Source organism: Prionailurus viverrinus, chromosome B2 (assembly GCF_022837055.1).
Source record: "Prionailurus viverrinus isolate Anna chromosome B2, UM_Priviv_1.0, whole genome shotgun sequence".
In the NCBI taxonomy this organism is placed as follows: Eukaryota; Metazoa; Chordata; class Mammalia; order Carnivora; family Felidae; genus Prionailurus; species Prionailurus viverrinus.
This window is the reverse complement of record NC_062565.1, coordinates 85,856,591-85,878,166: the sequence shown is the minus strand read 5'-3', so window position 1 is coordinate 85,878,166 and position 21,576 is coordinate 85,856,591. Positions and strand designations below refer to the sequence as shown.

The 21,576-nt window shown below is 36.4% G+C and overlaps 1 long non-coding RNA gene across 1 annotated transcript in view; it reads left to right on the top strand.

Moving 5' to 3' along the window:
* Positions 1 to 854: 854 nt before the first annotated feature.
* The window catches only part of LOC125165324 (uncharacterized), a 45,283-nt gene continuing 24,561 nt past the window's right edge, over positions 855 to 21,576 (top strand). The window contains exon 1 of the long non-coding RNA XR_007152069.1: positions 855 to 916. This is a non-coding gene — a long non-coding RNA (uncharacterized LOC125165324). The remainder of the gene's footprint in view (positions 917 to 21,576) is intronic.

The window sequence follows — 21,576 nt, the reverse complement described above, 5'->3', positions numbered from 1 at the left end:
CTGACCATATAGTTATGGGTCCATGTCTGGGTTTTCTATTATGTTCCATTGATCTATGTGTCTGTTTTTGTGCCAGGACCATGTTATCCTGAAGACTACAGTTTTGTAATACACCTTGAAGTCCAGAATTGTGATGCCTCCAGCTTTGCTTTTCTTTTTCAGGATTGTTTTGGCTATTCAGGATCATTTGTGGTTCCATACAAATTTTAGGATTGTTTGTGCTAGCTCTGTGAAAAATGCTGGTGGTATTTTGATAGGGGTTGCATTAAATGTATAGATTGCTTTGGGTACTATTGACATTTCGACAATATTTGCTCTTCCAATCCATGAGCATCCCATGGGATGTCTTCCCATTTCCTTGTGTCACCTTCAAGTTCTTTCATAAGCGTTCTACAGTTTTCAGAGTACAGATCTTTTACCTCTTTTGATTCCTAGGTATCTTATGGTTTTCAGTGTAATTGCAAATGTGATTGATTCCTTGATTTCCCTTTCTGCTGCTTCATTATTGGTATATAGATATGCAACAGATTTCTTGTATCCTGTGACTTTGGTCAATTTTTGTTTCAGTTCTAGCAATTTTTTGGTGGAGTCTTTCCAATATTAAGGAGAGCACTTGTTGTGATGGACACTGGGTATTATATGTAAGTGATAAATCACTAAATTCTACTCCTGAAACTAGAATTACACTATATGTTAACTGACTAGAATTTAAATAAAAACTTGAAACATTAAGTAGAATAAATTAAATAAGAATAAAGTTAATGAGGAAATCTACTAGGGAATTTAGAATAAATTTAGAATAAAGAAGAATTAGAATTTAGAATTTAGAATTTAGAATAAAGAAGAAATGTTTGGGCAGGTGAAACTAAAAACCCCAGGATGTTAGGAGTTTCAAGGCAGATGAGCATTGATGAAGGTAAGGGACTCAGCTTGTTTAGCCTATTTTGAGTAGATGATATTAGAAGTAGGAAAGTGAGTAGGAAAAGGAAACCTTGAGTGGTTTGGACAATATTCAGATAACTTCATTTTTAGAGATGTTAATCCTGAAGAAACGATGACGGCAAATTTTCCAACTGCATCCAAAAAGAGACATCATCAGTGTGGCCATCGGTAATCAGGCCATGTACAAAGAAGTGTGCCATCATGCAAAGGGCAAAAGCATCAATGTGCTAAGTGGATCACTATATTTACAGCTTGTGGTGAGATTCACAATACAATTATCCAGCTATGAATATTTGTAAAATGAAAAGAATGGTACTTACAAATCAAGTTTAACAGTTTCTTGGAGCCCTTTCCACAGGACATGGATGGTAATATTTTTCACCTAAAACAATGTGGTTTACTGAGAAATGAATAGATAACTTCTTTTTCCATGACCAAAATCTGAAAGTTAAAATTGACGAATAGATGGAAAAAAAGAGTCTGGACAACAGAGTATTATAGACTATAAGTGAGGAGGACAAAGAGAGGGAAGGGAGGCCTTCCAATATCCTGGGATTGGAAAGGCAGCAAAGGAAGCATCCCCATGTATACCTCCCAGTGCATGAGGCATACAGAAGAAATGAAAGAGACAAAGGAGAATGAGAAAACACAAACACAGTTATGAGGTTCTATGACAAGGATAGCAAACCCTAGGGATGATGGAAATATCATGCTAGCACACTTGGTGAGGGAGTCGGCAGTCCCTCTTGAAATGAGGATGGAGGCCCTGTGAGACGATGATCAACTCATGTATCAACTGATGGTATCAATAAGGACTAAGCAACTTCAGAAAATGAAAGACCAAGAGCATGAGGACAGATAGTAAATGGAATAAAACAGTTGTAACCTTGTAGTCTTGCAAGTTATTATCAACCCTTAAGAAGGATATTAATCGTAGACTCTAATATATAGTATACTGCTCTCTTGGAGATATTCGTGATTCATTGTCTGTAATTTAATGATTTATTAAATGTAGTCATTTTTTAAAAAATTAATAAGAAGAATTCCTCTTTCAGTTATTCCCAAATAAAAGGTGCAGGGCCCTGTATTTTCTAGTGACTGCTATATCCCCAGCACCTAGCACAAAATCAGACTATAGTTAACAATAAATATTTTTGAAGTAATAAATGAGGTGAGTAAATGACTAAACTCAGTCCCAAATTTACTATGGCACAGAAGTCACGTAAGAGAACTTCTTGGATTCAAGTAGACTCTAATGAACATCTTATCTTCACAATAGAGTCAAAGTAGGAGATAAACCATCCCACCTCATCTTCTACCAACATGGTAAAAGTTTGTCTCTGACAGTTACAGATTCAAGTACAATTCTCTCTTAAAATGTTTGCTGCTGAAGAGAAAAGTAGGACAGTAATTTAAAATGGTGGTAGTTTGGAGATATGTTTTGAAAAATTATCATTCAACATTGTCCTATGTACCTGGTGAAATGTAAAACTCTGCAACACATTAAAATGCTTTCAATGTGTACTTTCAATAGGTACTAAATAATTTAATTTAAAATAATTAAACATGTTAATAAATGTATAGGTTTATAACCAGTGTTAGAAACCATTGCCCCTATCCTCCTCACAAGGTACATTTTCTGTGAGCAGAAAAATAATTATTTGATATTATGTGGCATGTAAGATTTAACTAACTCTACTACACTGTCTAAAAGATAGCTAGATGAATAGTGACCACATACATTTCAGTGATGGTGTATGGTAATAAACTGATATTACTTTCACATCAATCATTTTGTCTCTTCTAACATATTTTTCTCAACCCCTGTATTTTCTTTTTCTCAACTACATGCCCAAAATACAGTCCTTAATATTAATAGACACTTATTTTTTTATTGAATATTCTATAAGGGCTCTTAATGTACTAGAGTTTTTGGCTCTCCATTTTGGTTCTTTATACTTAAGCCAGCTGTACAAGGTTCCATTTTTGTACATACAACTACTTTTAGCACAGTAGACTGCCAAATTTCACGGACTTTTTTTTTTCATGCTGCCTGTGCTATATTTATTATTCTCCTCAGAGTTTTCAAATTTAACAAATTCACAGATGCTTTCTCTGTCTAGGCTCATTTATGTAGATTTTTTAACAGTAAATATGTCTACTGACCCACTCAACACTTCTCTTCTTGCAGCTCTGGTAAATTCTTGGTGTTTTAATCATCCCTTCTTCTCCTCAGAAACTTGCCTTAGTATAATCATTTCATTATGTGATGTTTGAAAACTGTTCTTAACCATGATAGCATGGAGGTTAATAGGACTTAGAATATTGTTTGCACAGAATTTTATGATCTCCACACACCCATTTGTTTTTTATTAAAAGACATTTTAACCCCACCCCACCCCCATTGAGGAGAGATCAATACAACTTTATGTTTTATGATCAAGAGTTCTTGGCAGGACACCTCACTGATTTCAGAGACAAATTTGAACATATTCTTGATGATGCTGGAAACTAATAAGTTAGCAGTGAAATCTTTCTTTCTTTTTATTTTTTTGGACCATGTCCAATGAAATTTCCAGAAAATTTAGTTATTATTTAACAAGAAGAAATAAGCTATATTTTCCTTTGGTAAATTTCATATTCTCCTCCCTACATATCCTAGGCATTTAAATTGTAAGGAAAAAATATAATTAGAAAAAAACTGTTACCTATTCTCTTAAAGTATAGAGATAAGAATGACCTTTGATCTTATTAGTAGCTTGAGTTTAATATGATGACCTAATATCTTTGTTTTAATTCTAAAATTATAGCTTTCCACATCTTTCTGTTGACCTGATGCTTAGGACATTAGAGAATGCCTGTATAATTGAAATATTAGCATTTTTAATGATACTGGATTTGAAAGACTTTATTCTTAGGATCAGTGAGTCACATGGTAAATTCCATTTTAGTTGTTCATGATGATGACACCATTTCTTTATACTACAATTTCCATGTGTGCATGAATGATGTTATTTGATCTGTGTTAAAAAATAAACACTCATTAAATCTCTTGTCAATCTCTAGTCTAGCACAGTTAATTCCACTCAGTAGTTACTGTTCACGATAATAAATTGAGAGAACGAATTAGCCACAGCATTTCTGATGCAAATTTTGCATTTGGTTAACAACGATAAATGTTGAGGATCTAAGTGCTACTGCGATTATCAATTTCCCTGCATTTGATGAAAGTCTGTTTTGTTTATTTTCTCATGGACTTATATTGCCATGTTCTGCCTATCATAACTGATGCTGTATTCAATAAGGATTTTCTGTAACAGCCACTTTCTTAAAGATCTTCATTCTTTTATATACCTAATCGAGAAGTTATCCTGAGATTTAATGACTCTTAATAGACATAATAGACACTTAACTAATGTTATCTCTTCTGTTAGCACTCAGAAATTAAACCTACAATACCAATCAGAACTGAAATCTCAGACTGAGAATAGACTGATGAAAAAAAATCTGTAATTATAGCTCCAAGAGAAATTACTAGGATAAAGTTAAACACTGTTTTGTCCATGGCTCTCAAAATGCAAATTTTGGTATGAATTTCTATTTTAATAATATATAAGGACATTTCAGTTAACTTCCAAAGAAAATTAAAACGTTGTCAATAATTTCATATATTCTGTTTTCCTTTTATGCCATTGGAGTCCATTTTTCAATACTTGGTAGGCATATTTTTTAATGTATTACTATTACAGAGTGAAATCCTATTTGACATACCAGAGATTATGAACCTGCTTTAGTCTAAGGATAATTGTGTTAATTTTTCCCTTAGATTAATTTCTATAAATGGCTTTCCTTCTTTCAAATGGACATTGGATTCTCATAAAACTAAATTATTTTGTGGATTTAAAAATATCATATTTAAAGTATGCAGAATCCATTGGAACAATAGGCAAATTCTCTAAAGTTATTCTCTTTAGGGATCGTATTTTTCATAAACATTCTTTTAATAGATATCAGACTGAAATTCAATCTAGAACATATGAACTGAAAACACAGAAGAAATATAGCTAGTTAGTATTTAAAGAGAAGATTAATGGGGAGGAAAAAAGGTATGCCCCTGGCCAAATGAAACAGTGAAATTGTTTTATTTTAAACTCATAGATGAATGATTCATATAAAATACTGCACATGTAAAAATAAAGAATTTTAGAAGAGTTATCAAACAATAATTTAAACATAATATGTTCTCATACTTGGCAATATGGAAAATAAAGTAGACTATACTTGCCCTAACAATATTCAACACAGACCATACTAAAAATGATCAACGTAGCCATAATACTGATTTAAAAAGATGGTTTTATTTTGCACACCTCATTAAAAGTAAAACTATGGAGAAAATATAGAGGCTTAAGAGCAACCAAGTTAAAAACTAGAGTTGTTCATCTGTAAACTGACCAGAACTTTACTAGAATACCTGGTAAAAGAATAGTAAGAGACAGATCTAAATAACACTAAACAATCAGAATAGTATTCAGTTTAGAATTGGACATATTAGCTATATACTAATGCTGGCAATATGGCAAAACTGATTTCACAGCCACAGAATTTTATTCTGATAGCACAAAACACATAAATCTCTAATTGGATTATTTAATAATATGCATTATCATTTAAATGTATTTTTAAACATTAAAAAATATTCTACATTTAATGTAATCCCTACCAAATACCACCAGCATTCTTTGCAGAACTAGAAAAAATAATCCTAAAACTTGTATGGAACCACAATAGACCCCAAATAGCCAAAGCAACCTTAAAAAAGAAAAGAAGGCATCACAATTCCAGACTTCAAGTTATATTAAAAGCTGTACTAATTAAAACAGTATGGTACTGGCACAAAATAGACATGTAGGTCAATAGAACCGAATAGAAAACCCAGAAATGAACTCACAACTATTATGGTCAATTAATCTTCAACAAAGCAGTAAAGAATATCCAATGGGCTAAAGAAAGTCTCTTCAGAAAATGGTTTTGGGAACACTGGACAGCAACATGCAGAGGAATAAAAGTGGACCACCTTCTTACACTGGATATAAACATAAATTCAAAATTGATGACAGACCTAAGTGTGAGACCAGAAACCATAAAAGTTCTAGAAGAGACACAGACAGTAACTTCTTTGACATCAGTCATAGCAATTTCTTTCCAGATACGTAACCTAAAGCAAGGGAAACAAAAGAAAAAATAAACTATTGGGACTACAGTAAAATAAAAATTTTCTGCACAGTGAAGGAAATGATCAGCAAAACTAAAAGACAACCTATGGATTAAGAGAAGATATTTGCAAAGGACATGTCTAGTAAGGGGTTAGTATCTAAAATATATAAAGAACTTATGAAAGTCAACCACCAAAAAATAAGTAATCTGATCGAAAATAGGCAGAAGATAGGAAAAGACATTTTTCCAAAGAAGACATACAAATGACCAACAGACCCATGAAAATATGCTGAACATCACTCATCATCAGGGAAATGTAAATAAAAAAGACAATGATATATCACCTCACACCTGTCAGAATGGCTAAAATCAACAATACAAGAAACAACAGGTGTTGGGGAGGATGTGGAGAAAGGGAACCCTCTTGCAATAATGATGAGACTGAGAACCGGTAAAGCCATTCTGGCAAACAGTATGAAGTTTCCTCAAAAAGTTAAAAATAGAACTACCCCAGGATCCAGTAATTACACTAGTAGGTATTTACCCAAAGAATACAAAAATACTAATTCAAAGGAAAATATGATCTCCCAATGTTTATAGCAGCATTATCTACAATAGCTAAATTATGGAAGCAGCTCAAGTGTCCATCAACTGATGACTAGATAAGGAAGAGGTGATATATGTATCTGATGGAATATTATTCAGCCATAAAAAAGAATGAAATCTTGCCATTTGCAACAACACGGATGGAGTAAGAGAGTATTATGCTAAGTGAAAGAAGTCAGTCAGAGAAAGACAAATATGATAGGATTTCACCCAGATGTATAATTTAAGAAACAAAACAAATGAGCAAAGGGCAAGAAAAGAGAGAGAGGGCAAACCAAGAAACAGACTCTTAACTATAGAGAACAAACTGATGGCTACCAGAATGGAGGTGGGTGAGGGGATGGGTTAAAGAGGTGATGGGGATTAATGGGTGCACTTGTGATGAGCACTGGGTGTTGTATGGAGGTGTTAAATCACTATACTGTACATCTAAAATTAATATTATATTGTATGTTCACTAACTGCAATTTAAATAAAAACTTTAAAAAGTAGTTATTCTAATTGATATAATTCACAATAATTACATCAGAATCTCAAAACAATTCCCTGTTTACTTACAGCTTCTGAAGAACTTAGAACAGTACCTAGTATACAATAAGCTATACATATTTTATTAATGCTATATATTATGTTGTATTATATAAATATTTATAAGCACTCTATATATTATTGCTATTCATTCTCAAAGACGTTTTAAAATTTATGTAACCCCTAAATGGTAGCTGTAGATATGAAATCAACTGTTCTTACTAGGGAAAATTTAAAAATCAATGCCTTCAGTTAAAATTCAGAGGGTTATAAAAGTGAATAGAGAGTTCAGTTTTATACAACGCATATACAGAGTGCCTAATCTACATATAATTTATACAAATGTTTCCACAGTTGGAGACTTAACTCCTGAGAAGTTTTAAAGGATATTCTGTGTAGGCAGGAAACATTTACCATGATTCCAAATGTTTCCGAGAAGCTTTTTTTTTTTTTTTTTTTTTTTTTAATATTACTCACAGGGGTGGGTTGGGACTAGTCTGACCTCCATTGCCCACAGAGTCCCATGTCTTTGGCAGAATTCTCAATGATAGAAGGGGATGACTTGGTTTCTTTCCAAAGAGCACTAAATGAATAGGCTGCTTTCCTTCTGATTTTACAGATGATAAGTCCTTTATAATGTCCTTAACAATTGGGCTTCTTTGGAAATAAGTGAATTTCAGAATTTAGCATCTTCTAACACTAGCTGAGGCCTCCTGTGCTCTTACACAAGAGAACAGACCCCTCAAGAGTGACACAGCTCTTTTCCCAGCTACAAATGGTACCATAGAAACCAGAACAGCTTTGAGAATATAACCACTGGATTGCTGTGTTTAGATTAGTGGTAGTATTAACCATCAATCCTATTTAATCTTTGGACTGTCCTCAGTGATTGATGGAAATTATAAAGCATGTGTCGGAATGCTTCTGTTTCAGTGTTGGGGGCATAGGGACCCTAGCATGAGAGCCTGACCAGGAACATTCAGGACAATTAGGCCATCTAAAAGCATAAAATATCATGAAGACTTCAGTTTTTCCATTTCATTTTCTTTTAAAATGGAATTTATTTTCATCTGGTCCATTATTTAAAAAGTCTAATGACTTAGCGGATATATATTTTTTTAATGTTTTATTTACTTTTGAGAGAGAGTGTGTGAGCAGGGAAGGGGCAGAGAGGAAGACAGAAGATCCAAAGCAAGTTCTGTGCTGACAGCAGCAAAACCAATGTGGGGCTTGAATTTGCAGACCATGAAATCATGACCTGAGCTGAAATTGGATGCTCAACTGACTGAACCACCCAGGTGCCCGTGACTTAGCTGATATTTTTTAATAAAAAATAAACTTTACCATATTTATAAGATAATTGAGCTTCAACAAATTATTTTTATTTCTGAATGTCTGTTTTCCCCTTCATAAAATAGTGATATTAATAATAACAATACCTGCCCCATAGAATTGTTGAAGGAATTAAATGAGGTAATACACAAAACAGTACATTTTCTGAAACACAATATATCCTCCATAAGTGCAATAATGATGGTGATCATCAATTTTTCTCAAAGAGCATTTACTAGTAATAGTAAAACAATAATTTACATGTATCAAATGCTGACAATACACCACTTTTCCAAGTATCTTGTAAGATTATTAAATTTCATTTTTTTAATTCATTCAACCTACTTATCGAGTGCCTAATTCGTGCAGGTTATGTTCTTAGTGCCATATAAACAGACAAAAACACACCCTACAGTGATATTTTTACTCTACAGGATTGACTAGAACCTTAACAAATACTTGGACTTTTAATGTATTAATGATATGGAGAAGTCAAAATAAGGGTAGATGGAAGGTTTATCGGAATTTCTGTCACGGAGGGCAGTCTAGAGAGGCTGTCTCTGAGAAAGTGGTATTTATGGAAAGACTTGCAGGAAGTGAGGAGTAAACACAGGGATGCTGAGGAGGAATGCTCCCGGCAAAGGCGGCGGAGTGTTCAAATCCCTGAAGGAGGAGTAGCCTTGGCATGCTTGGTGAAGCACCAGGGAGGCCAAGGTGGCTGGCCTTGCAGGTTCAAGGTGGAAGCAAGGGAGAGTGCTACCCAGAATCTCAGAGGGGGGCTTGGCCCTGCGGGCACCCTGACTTCATACTCAGTCTCGTGAACTGTGAGACAATGAATTTCTATTTTTGTCAGCCATTCATTCTGTGGCACTGTTACAGCTGTCCTGGGGAGCTGACACACACCGTGCTCCGTGTTCTGACTTCCTAGAGAAATACAGAAGGGTAAACTATACTACTCCAATACTTTCAGAGTGCCCTCTTTACAATAAGAAAGCAGATTTCTTCCCTTAAACAAAGGTGTGGACAACAGAACATATCTTGAGTGACGTGATGAATTATCAAATGTAACTATAGCAGCTAAGGCCTAAGTGTTTAAGTTTTTGTTTTTTTTTGTTTTTTGTGGGGTTTTTTGGGGGTGACATCTATTGAGTTTACTACACAACACACACCATGCTATGTTCATTAGCCTGTACTGCTGTCAGAGCAATTCTATGAGTTAAGGGCCATTTATAGCTCTCCATTTTTTCAAAGGAGAGGTAGAGTGACTTTGGAATTTTGGTGGCAGTTTGAACCTAGACCATCTGACCTCTCACTGCTGTGCATAACCTATGCTCCCTGCTGCATTCTGTCTCAGAACCACTACTGCATCGGCTACATTTTTAAAAAGACGATGTGGTTTCTTTGGTTATTAATTTAAAACTTCCGCCACCTTGTTTTCCTGAGCCTTTTGTTTGTTTGCTACTGGTCTTGAATTTCTTTGCCTGTAGTTTGCTTTCAGTTCTACCAGCTACTTTGATGTCTGTTTAATATTGAATTAGCATTCCAGCAATCTCTCTGCCAGCACTAAATTGGCTCATTTTCTCTTCAACAGTTCGGTACACTGACCATGCACAGCAGCCTGTGTGATTTGCTAAATTGAGTCACTTGTGCTGTTATTTATGCTTACTATGAACTATTATTTACATGGCAAGCTGTAATCTTGATTTATAATGATAACATTAATTGACTGCATTTGACTGTGCACCTTAACTCTACATAATTTGCCTATAAATTTTCAGAATTTTGTGTTGTTTAGCATGGGAGGCTCATGACCATTTTTGCAAGGCTGCCCTATCGATGTTGTTCTCGCTAATTGGCTGGAGGTGGTGTAGAGCTTAACCTTACAGAAAGGTTTTCGGTTTTCTGCCAGAACAAAATTCCCCTTTATCCCACCTTAGCAATGTTTTCCTCTCCTACTGCTTTCTAAATCACAAGGCCATGAGACCACTGGTTTCCACCTGTGACCAGATAAATTCACCATTCAGTCACAAACATGAATTCCCATGAAAATCTAACTGAAGCTAATAGAAAAGGCAGAGATCAGTAGGAAGTTACAATGGCTTTTCCATTAAGCTCTCTGCATCTGTTGGTTTTAATAACTGGCATTACCTACTTTAGTCTCCACACCAGTGTTCTGCACCTAGGCTTTGTGTCAGAATCACCTGTGGAATTTTTTAAATGGTACGTGGGGTGAAAAACTTTTTATTTCATTGTCTTTCTCAGGGGGTGGAGGGGGCAGGGAAGGATGCTGGCAAATCTGTTTGTAAATCACAGCACATCTAATGCACCGCCCAATTGAGAAGTTTCTCTCTCCACGGTCAGAAGGTAAATGAGGAACAGGATGGGAAAATACACTTTCAGAGCCCCACTCCATTCTGGGAAACTGGTGAACAGACCATATTTAGAGAGGTTCCAAGTCTGGTTTGAATCACTTTGGGTCACTTATCCTTTCTCACTCTGCCCTTTCCGTAAGACACACCTTTGGGTTTAACCTCAAATGACTTAGTAAAATAGCTCAGGGAGGAAAGGGAACCAATAATGCTGAAGGCAAAATGAGAAGCCCCACAGTTTCATGAAGTCAATGGTTCACCTATAGAATTAATTGGGAACTACCTCACTTTCTTCACCAACTGCCTCTCTGGGCCCTCCCAAAGGCCTGGTCACCACAGGGCAATTTCTATTCTTTCTCCTAATCTGGAGATGGCAATAAATAGGTACTGTTATGCTTTCAAGATAAACTGCATTCCACTTAAAATATTTAATATCCCCAGTAATACTTCACACACATTGTGGATCAATTCATTTGTCTATTATCTGGTTTTGAACAGAAGATAAAATAATCATTTTGTAGAGTAAAAAGAAACAAAATGCAAGTCTATCTAATGTTACAATTATTCCAATTTGATGACCTACCCCCTGTGCAGCTTTACCCATTGATAATGAGTGGTGCTTTGCTATGAGTGACAGAGCCTTGGTATCTAAAAAGCAGAACTGTTAGCAAATTAATGGATTGGAAGATTCAAGGAAGTAAATATGATAATTCTCCCCGAATTCATATAGGTTTGAAGCAATTTCTGTCAAGATCAGAACATAGATTTTGGTAGACATAAAGACGTTTATTATTATGTTTACATGCAAGGGCATGGGACCTCGAAAAAGAAGAATGGGGCACCTGGATGGCTGAGTTAGTCAAGTGTCCAATTCCTGATTTTGGCTTAGGTCATGATTCCAGGGTCATGGGTTCAAGCTTTTCATCGGGCTCCGTGCTGAGCATGGAGCCTGCATGAGATTCTCTTGTATTTGTCTCTCTATCCCTGCCCTGCTCTCTCTCTTTCTCTAAAATAAAATTAATTTAAAAAATAAAATACACATAAAAATTAAAGTGGAAGGAATCACTCCATCCAATTTTAATATTTACTATATAGTAAGCATAATTAAGACACTGGTATTATTGGCAGAATAGATATATACAATTTGTCTGATTTAATTTTTCTATCTGCAACCAAGGAAAGAATATCCTGTTCTTTGAATAGCTTCATTTTGGCATTTGTGACCAGCATGGTTTAGGAGTGATGCGTGGACAAAAATGTTCAGCCATTAGGACCTATTATATCATTCAGTAAACTTTTTTTTTTAATTTTTTAAGTTTATTTATTGACTTTGAAAGAGTGAGCAAGCAGAGGAGGGGCAGAGTGAAGGAGAGAGTCCCAAGCAGGTTCCACACTGCCAGAGTGAAGCCATATGCAGGGTTCAAACCCACGAGAACATGACCTGAGCCAAAATCAAGAGTCAGAGGCTTAATGGACTGAACCACCCAGGCACCCCAGTAACCTTTCTTTTTCTTTCAGCATTTTAAATATTCAAGTGATTGTTTCAATATGACAGTACTTTTCTACCTATATGTAATTGTTACTAATTGTTATTCTTTGATGATGTACATATAATTGTAACAAATTACAGAAATATACTTTTTAAAAATTAATTTTAGGGGCTCCTGGGTGGCTCAGTGGGTTGAGTGCTCAACTTTGGCTCAGGTCATGATCTCACTGTTCGTCGGTTCAAACCCCACGTTGGTCTCTGTGCTGACAGCTCAGAGCCTGGAGCCTGCTTCAGAATCTGTGTCTCCCTCTCTCTCTGCCCCTCCCCCACTCACGCTCGCTCTCTCTCTCAAAAATAAATAAACATTAAAAAACATTTTTTAATAATAATAAAATTTGAAAACAAAATTTGAAACTCATTGGCCATATTTAATTTGAAATTATAATGGGGAATGTGGAAAATTCTATTACATGAAGCCACAAATGTAATTTTATAAATTTCTCTCTTGGTAAAATTTGCCAATATATATTTCAGTTAATAAAATCCTAAATTGAGGGCGCCTGGGTAGCTCAGCTGTTAAGCATGTGACTTTGGCTCAGGTCATGATCTCATCGTTCGTGACTTTGAGTACCACGTCAGGTGAGCTAGTGCCCTGCTTTAGGTGAGCCCCACTTTCCACTTGTCTCTCTCTCTCTCTCTCTCTTTCTACCCCTCCTGAGATTCCTTCTTTCTCTCTCTCTCTCTGCCCCATGCTCACTTGCACTCTAAATAAATAAATAAATAAATAAATAAATAAATAAATAAATTCCTAGATTGACAAGTTTCAAATGTATATTTTGCCCCACTCTCTCTACTCCAAAAAGATCACTTATCTTAGGTCAAAATAATCTGTGAATTTAACCAAGTATGATTGCCTCTCCATCCTGTATTTTTTTCTGCTTTGCTTAACTGCTACAAGTTAGATTTTGGATAAAAGAACAATTCTGATCCTGTTTTTTAACCTTCGTTTTTGAAATTGTGAGATATGGTCACTTTGCAAGCCAACTGCATGGAAAAGTTTCCTCAGTGCAGATTTCCAGGACCCACTTCAGACCTAGTGAATCCAAATCTCCGCACGTCGGCCCCAAATCTGTTTTTGAAAGTTCTCCATATGATTCTTAACCTGCCATAAATTTTTAGTCTTACTCCACAGAATGTTTTTCTCTAGACTCCACACAAAATATTTTCTTCTCTGTAGACTCTATAGCACATATTAGTAAAATTATGCATCCTAAAATCACTTTGACAATCACTATTGTTATTTCCTTTCCTTTGTTGAAACAGTGGTTCATTTGTAACACCCACACGCATTTATTTTGACAAAAATCATACCATGAACATGAGATGAATTAGACATGATTTCATCTGCAAATGCCCATTTGCTTTTATTATTCATTTGTATTAATTCAATCCAGACCAACCTATTTTCCTAAAATAACATGAGAAGCATTAAACCCAGAGAAAGCAGTGAAAAAACTGAGATTATTTTGCTTGAAGCCTCGTCTGCTATAAAGCAGGCACAATGTATCTATGTTAGGAGATCCACGTTCTACTCCTTTCTCACCAAGCATTTTCATTTTCCCTTGCGATCTTCAGCAGTTTTTGTGCAGATTTATTATTATACAGATACTTAACAGAGGAAGTAGAATTCTTAGAAGCATAAGGCTTTCATGGCCACTCCATACATTGTGCCTTGTGCGCGCGCGCGCGCACACACACACACACACACACACACACTTAAATACAGGCTCAACAATAACCCATTAGTCTCCAACTTTAAAGGACAGGATATCAACAAATTGGTGTGAAACTGCGGCAGAAGATTTCCATAGCTATGCTCTGAAATGGTGTAGCAATAGGCAGGATTATTTTACAATTGGATTAAAAAATTTATTATTTAAAGATCACTGACCCTGCCCTCCCAGGTACTATGCCACCTCCTGTTACCACAGACTCAGTCCTTCCACAATTGGTCATGATCTTGATGCCTCTTTTTAAACTTGTTTCTTTCAATATTTACTTCTCCCTCTGCGTTTTCAGTGTTTCCCTCCATTAAAATCATTCCTGCATTCAAATATGAGGTATAAGTAAAAACCCCTCTCTGACAAACCTTACATCTAGCATATAAAACCCTTCTGCTTTTCTTCATGTAAGTTTCTCAAAAAAGCCATTTAGGATGACTGTTTTCATTTAATCCAATTTCCTTTCACTCCAAAATGTACTCCAATCTGGCTTCTACTCAAATTGCTAAAAGAAAACTGCTCCCTCATCAGTCCTTAATGGCTAATGGATTTAAATGACCCCACATTTTAATCTCTAGCCATGAACCTGCTAACAAGATGCAAATTTATGTATGCACCTACCCAACTGACACATTCGCCAGAACGCTTCCCGATGATAAACTTTTATGTTCCAAAATTTACTTTTTGCTCTTTTCGATCAGATTTTGCTTAATTTCTTGCTTTGTTTTTTCTCGTTTTTTTTAAATGGCACCTCCATGATGCAGATACTCAAAATAGATATTTTTAAATCGTTCTTGTCACTTCTCTCATTCTCTGCTCTTGCTCAGTCTGTTCTCATTCTCTGTAATTCTTGACTTGTAGTTGTTTGCATTTCTATTGGCATCACTAACTCACGACACTATCATTTTTTACTACAATAGACTCCTGTTTTGTGTGCTTGCTTTTTTCTTGCCCTCAAATATGTCATTATTCATAAATTTCAAAATGCTATTTTGCAACTGGACACTTAATCATGTTATCACCCTACTAAAAACAAAATTCAATGGCATTCAATGAGTTATTCCAGGAAGTAAAATTGACCCTATAGGATCTTGGTTTGAATACCTCCCCAACTTCATTTCTACACATTTCCTCCTTAACTCACTGTGTCAGTAACACTGTCCTCCTTTCAATTCCTTGAATTTACTGACTTCCTACACCAGGCATTCGCACATGCTATCAATTCTATGAAATGTCCTTCACTTGTCTACAATTTCGTCAAAGTCCAGATCTTAATTTAAATTCCATGTCCTCAGACTCTGCCTTAATTCTCTTAAACTTATAAAACGTGCTTCTTTGGGATAGGTGATTTTTCAAAAAAAATGTGCTCTTGTATTCATTTCTTTATTTTCAGTTTGTGTTTCCTACTAAAGTGTAAGTTTCATGACAGCATACCTTGTGTGTATTTTTTTAACACGTATACCTGCCACTTGTCATAGAACGTGGAAATATAAGGTATTCAATAATTATTTGTTGAATAAATAAATGGATTAAATGGTAAACAACTGTGATAAACTTTAATCCTTTCTTTCCAGATCTCAAACTAGCATATGATGATGCATCTATGACATGTGTTACATGATATAAAGCCAAATAATATACAACATTTAGGGATTCTGAATTTGTTTTAGCAAATTAATGTAACCTCATTATAAATTGCTTGGAGCTATCCATTTACAAAATAATGCTACAAATGTGTAAAATGAAAGCACTGAAAAATGATTCCAATTTTAGAAAAGAACATTTTGAATGAGAACATTAACATTTGCAAAAACATTTATTTTCAATTTTTAGCAAGATGACTAAATGGCAATATGTGCTTTTGCTTTCTGCACGAAGGTGTAGTTGGTTGATTTTACGTATATGCTGGAGTATATTACATACTAAAACAACATGTTGAATCCAATTGCTCTCATTTCTCAATTTCAGCCCAGGATATGTTGTAATAGAGTCACGATCTGCTTAATGACACTATGACTTCTGCTTAATATGAGTTATAAATTTTCATTCTGGCATCTGTGTAAGGTGGTGCACCCTACCTGGTAAGTGACAATTCTCTAAGGACAAAATGATTAAAAGGATTTTTCAAGGTGCCAAGTTCAAGGGTTGGCTTTCACGGGCATCTGATTCCAATTCACATACTCTGGTCCACTAAGCCATTCTGCCTTTTCTTATAAGGATCACTGAAACCATATATACTTAAGTCCTGAACTCAAGTGAAACGTCGTAAGGACTTTTCTGGGCTTTATACGTTAACCTTTCTATGTTTTCAAGCTTAAATTATCAACCTTGGTTTTCTCTGTCAAAAGAGGCCAAGTGAGTACTTGTGAAGCTTTACAATTTTTTTTTTTTTTTTGGTAGATAACAAGAAGCCCAGTGGCAGGGAGCATTTTGGAGATTTTTTTATTAGGTCTTTGTTATTCAAACAAGCCCTCTACTAAATAGAAATTTCAGGAATTTGGCAAAATTTGGAAGCCTAGCTATCTTGAAGGTATGAAATCAGGAAGCCAAATTAAAAGTTAAGAATTTACAAAAGCCTGTTAATGATTGTCTTCATATCTTAGAAGAATATAGGGTGCCTCCTGTAAAACTGGAAGCATATTACCTTTCATGATCTTTCCTATTTCTTCTTTCTTGGGTGTCTGTGGTTTATTCCCTATCAAGCAAAAAGGGGGCTGAGAGAGAAAGATTGCTTACTAAAGACCTATGTCAATTACTTACAAGGGTGGTTGGAAATCTGCATTGTCCCTTTCTAATATCATTCTACTTGCATGGATTTGATGTACAGCCAAGAAAAAAATATTTTCTCAATTGTGGCAGATTTGATCATGGATTGACAAAGTGATGTCTGTTATGTAATAGGAATAGAAGTATTCTTTGACCAACTAACAAACTAAAAGCGCTCTATTGGTATTTTGAGATTCATCTACAATCAAATGCCCCGCTTATTAATAATGAAGTATTTTTTTCTTCCATTGTAACTGCTAGACTATTGATAAAGTGGTGAAATAAAAAACATAAATGCCCACTTATGTATTTATATATTTTTAGTGCTTAAAAATTTTCAGTCTGGTATAATTGACAAAATTAAAATATCTTTAAAGTGTACAACATGATGATTTCATATACATAAACATTGTGAAAAGACTCCCCCATTGAGTTAATCAACACACCATCACTTCATATATTTTACCTTTTTTTTTTATGGGGAGAACATTTAAGTTCTATTTTGTTAGCAAATTTCAACTGTACAATACAGTGTAAATAACCATGTTTTATGTTAGATTCTCAGACCTTATAAATCCTTTCTTTTCTTTCTTTTTTTTTTTTTTTTAGATTCCACATATAAGTGATACATTGCAGTATTTGTCTTATCTTTCACTGTCTGGCTTATCTCCCTTAGCATTATGCTCTCCAGCTTGTCATATATGGCAAGATTTTCTTCTCTTTTTAAGGCTAATATTCCATATTGTATACATTACATTTTATTCATCCATTCATCTATAGATAGACACTTAGGTTGTTTCCATACATTGGCTATGGTAAATAATGGTTCAATGAATATGGGAGTGCAGACATCTCTTTGAAATAATGCTTTTGTTTGCTTTGAATATTTGGTTCATTTTAAAATGGACTTTTATTTTCTTTACTGAATTTAAAAGTTTGTTTTAGTTATCACAAATTGATCTTTGAGTCACATATCACCAAAACAATTGTCTCCATAAACCTGATTTTTGGCAGTAGAAAATGATGAACTATTTCATCTGCCATAAAGCTCTCATGACTTGAAGGAGGGTTAGAGGTGAGTGATGAGCAGACAGCATGAGGAGTTGAGGAATTTTTAAATGGTCATTTTACTTCCTTCTGGTTCAAATCTAACTAAAGAATTTTGAAGGAAACTACTTCCAACATATTTCTAAATTTTACTCATTTCCAGTATTGATCTCTGGAAGCTTTTCTTTTCTTTTTTTTTTTTTTAAGATTGGAAGCTTTTCTTAAGGGAAAATGCCATAAAAGTGCAAGCGCTTCCATGAGATTGTTTTAAGTAGTCTTAATTGTTTTGGTGATGGCGGGAGAGAAAAGTCAAAGGAGACGGAATTTGGAAATGTGTTTATGAGTATGATGAGCTACCAACCTTATATAGGATGTTATAAAAAAGATTTATCTGACCTGGATTGAGACACTGGATACAAAGTTGAAAGATACTCTCAGCCATCATAAGGTCAATAAAGTGTCCCTATGCTTGTTTTGTATTTTCTACTGTATACTAATCAATGCCACTACCACTTATCCCATCTCTATTACCACTAGGATTGCTACTATCAAATTAACAATAATTATGTTATTTTTACCATCATAGCAAGTCAAGAAAGTCACAAGTCTAAATATTCTATATACACCTTTTTTTGCAAGATGGCAGTTTAGGAGGACGCAGGGCTCACCGCACGTCCTGCTGATCACTTAGATTCCATCTACACCTGCCTAAATAACCCAGAAAACCGCCAGAGGATTAGCAGAACGGAGTCGCCAGAGCCAAAAGCAGATGAGAGGCCCACGGAAGAGGGTAGGAAGGGCGGCGAGGCGGTGTGCGCTCCACGGAATGGCGGGAGGGAGCCGGGGCGGAGGGGTGGCTTGCCGGCCAAGCAGAGCCCCCGAGTCTGGCTTGCAAAAGCGGAGGGGCCGGGCGGACTGTGTTCCGACAGCAAGCGCGACTTAGCGTCTGGGAGGTCATAAATTAACAGCTCTGCCTGGAAAGCGGGAAGGCTGGAGGACAAAAGGAGGGAGAGCTGCTGAGCCCCCTGACAACAGAGCTCAGTTTGGTGGGGAACAAAGGCGCTCGCCAGCGCCATCTCCCCCGCCCATCCCCCAGCCAAAATCCCAAAGAGAACCAGTTCCTGCCAGGGAACTTGCTCGCTCCGCGCAAACACCCAACTCTGCGCTTCTGTGGAGCCAAACCTCCGGCAGGCAGCGGATCTGACTCCCTCCCGCTGCCACAGGGCCCCTCCTGAAGTGGACCACCTAAGGAGAAGCGAGCTAAGCCTGCCCCTCCTGCCCCCGTGCACCTTGCCTACCCACCCCAGCTAATACGCCAGATCCCCAGCATCACAAGCCTGGCAGGGTGCAAGTAGCCCAGACGAGCCACACCACCCCACAGTGAATCCCACCCCTAGGAGAGGGGAAGAGAAGGCACACACCAGTCTGACTGTGGCCCCAGCGGTGGGCTGGGCAGACATCAGGTCTGACTGGGGCCCCGCCCACCAACTCCAGTTATATACCACAGCACAGGGGAAGTGCCCTGCAGGTCCTCACCATGCCAGGGACTATCCAAAATACCAAGCAGAAGAATTCCCCTCAGAAGAATCTCCAGGAAATAACAACAGCTAATGAGCTGATCAAAAAGGATTTAAATAATATAACAGAAAGTGAATTTAGAATAATAGTCATAAAATTAATCGCTGGGCTTGAAAACAGTATACAGGACAGCAGAGAATCTCTTGCTACAGAGATCAAGGGACTAAGGAACAGTCACGAGGAGCTGAAAAACGCTTTAAACGAAATGCATAACAAAATGGAAACCACCACAGCTCAGCTTGAAGAGGCAGAGGAGAGAATAGGTGAACTAGAAGATAAAGTTATGGAAAAAGAGGAAGCTGAGAAAAAGAGAGAGAAAAAAATCCAGGAGTATGAGGGGAAAATTAGAGAACTAAGTGATACACTAAAAAGAAATAATATACGCATAATTGGTATCCCAGAGGAGGAAGAGAGAGGGAAAGGTGCTGAAGGGGTACTTGAAGAAATAATAGCTGAGAACTTCCCTGAACTGGGGAAGGAAAAAGGCATTGAAATCCAAGAGGCACAGAGAACTCCCTTCAGACATAACTTGAATCGATCTTCTGCATGACATATCATAGTGAAACTGGCAAAATACAAGGATAAAGAGAAAATTCTGAAAGCAGCAAGGGGTAAACGTGCCCTCACATATAAAGGGAGACCTATAAGACTCGTGACTGATCTCTCTTTTGAAACTTGGCAGGCCAGAAAGAATTGGCACGAGATTTTCAGGGTGCTAGACAGAAAAAATATGCAGCCAAGAATCCTTTATCCAGCAAGTCTGTCATTTAGAATAGAAGGAGATATAAAGGTCTTCCCAAACAAACAAAACCTGAAGGAATTTGTCACCACTAAACCAGCCCTACAAGAGATCCTAAGGGGGACCCTGTGAGACAAAGTCCCAGAGGCATCACTACAAGCATAAAACATACAGACATCACAATGACTCTAAACCGTATCTTTCTATAATAACACTGAATGTAAATGGATTAAATGCGCCAACCAAAAGACATAGGGTATCAGAATGGATAAAAAAACAAGACCCATATATTTGCTTTCTACAAGAGACTCATTTTAGACCTGAGGACACCATTAGATTGAGAGTGAGGGGATGGAGAACTATTTATCATGCGACTGGAAGCCAAAAGAAAGCTGGAGTAGCCATACTTATATCAGACAAACTAGACTTTAAATTAAAGGCTGTAACAAGAGATGAAGAAGGACGTTATATAATAGTTACAGGGTCTATCCATCAGGAAGAGCTAACAATTATAAATGTCTATGCGCCGAATACCGGAGCCCCCAAATATATAAAACAATTACTCATAAACATAAGCAACCTTATTGATAAGAATGTGGTAACTGCAGGGGACTTTAACACCCCACTTACAGAAATGGATAGATCATCTAGACACAGGGTCAATAAAGAAACAAGGGCCCTGAATGAGACATTGGATAAGATGGACTTGACAGATATATTTAGAACTCTGCATCCCAAAGCAACAGAATATACGTTCTTCTCGAGTGCACATGGAACATTCTCCAAGATAGATCATCTACTGGGTCACAAAACAGCCCTTCATAAGTTTACAAGAATTGAAATTATACCATGCTTACTTTCAGACCACAATGCTATGAAGCTTGAAATCTACCACAGAAAAAAGTCTGGAAAACCTCCAAAAGCATGGAGGTTAAAGAACACCCTACTAACGAATGAGTGGGTCAACCAGGCAATTAGAGAAGAAATTAAAAAATATATGGAAACAAACGAAAATGAAAATACAACAATCCAAACGCTTTGGGACGCAGCAAAGGCTGTCCTGAGAGGAAAATACATTGCAATCCAGGCCTATCTCAAGAAACAAGAAAAATCCCAAATACAAAATCTAATAGCACACCTAAAGGAAATAGAAGCAGAACAGCAAAGGCAGCCTAAACCCAG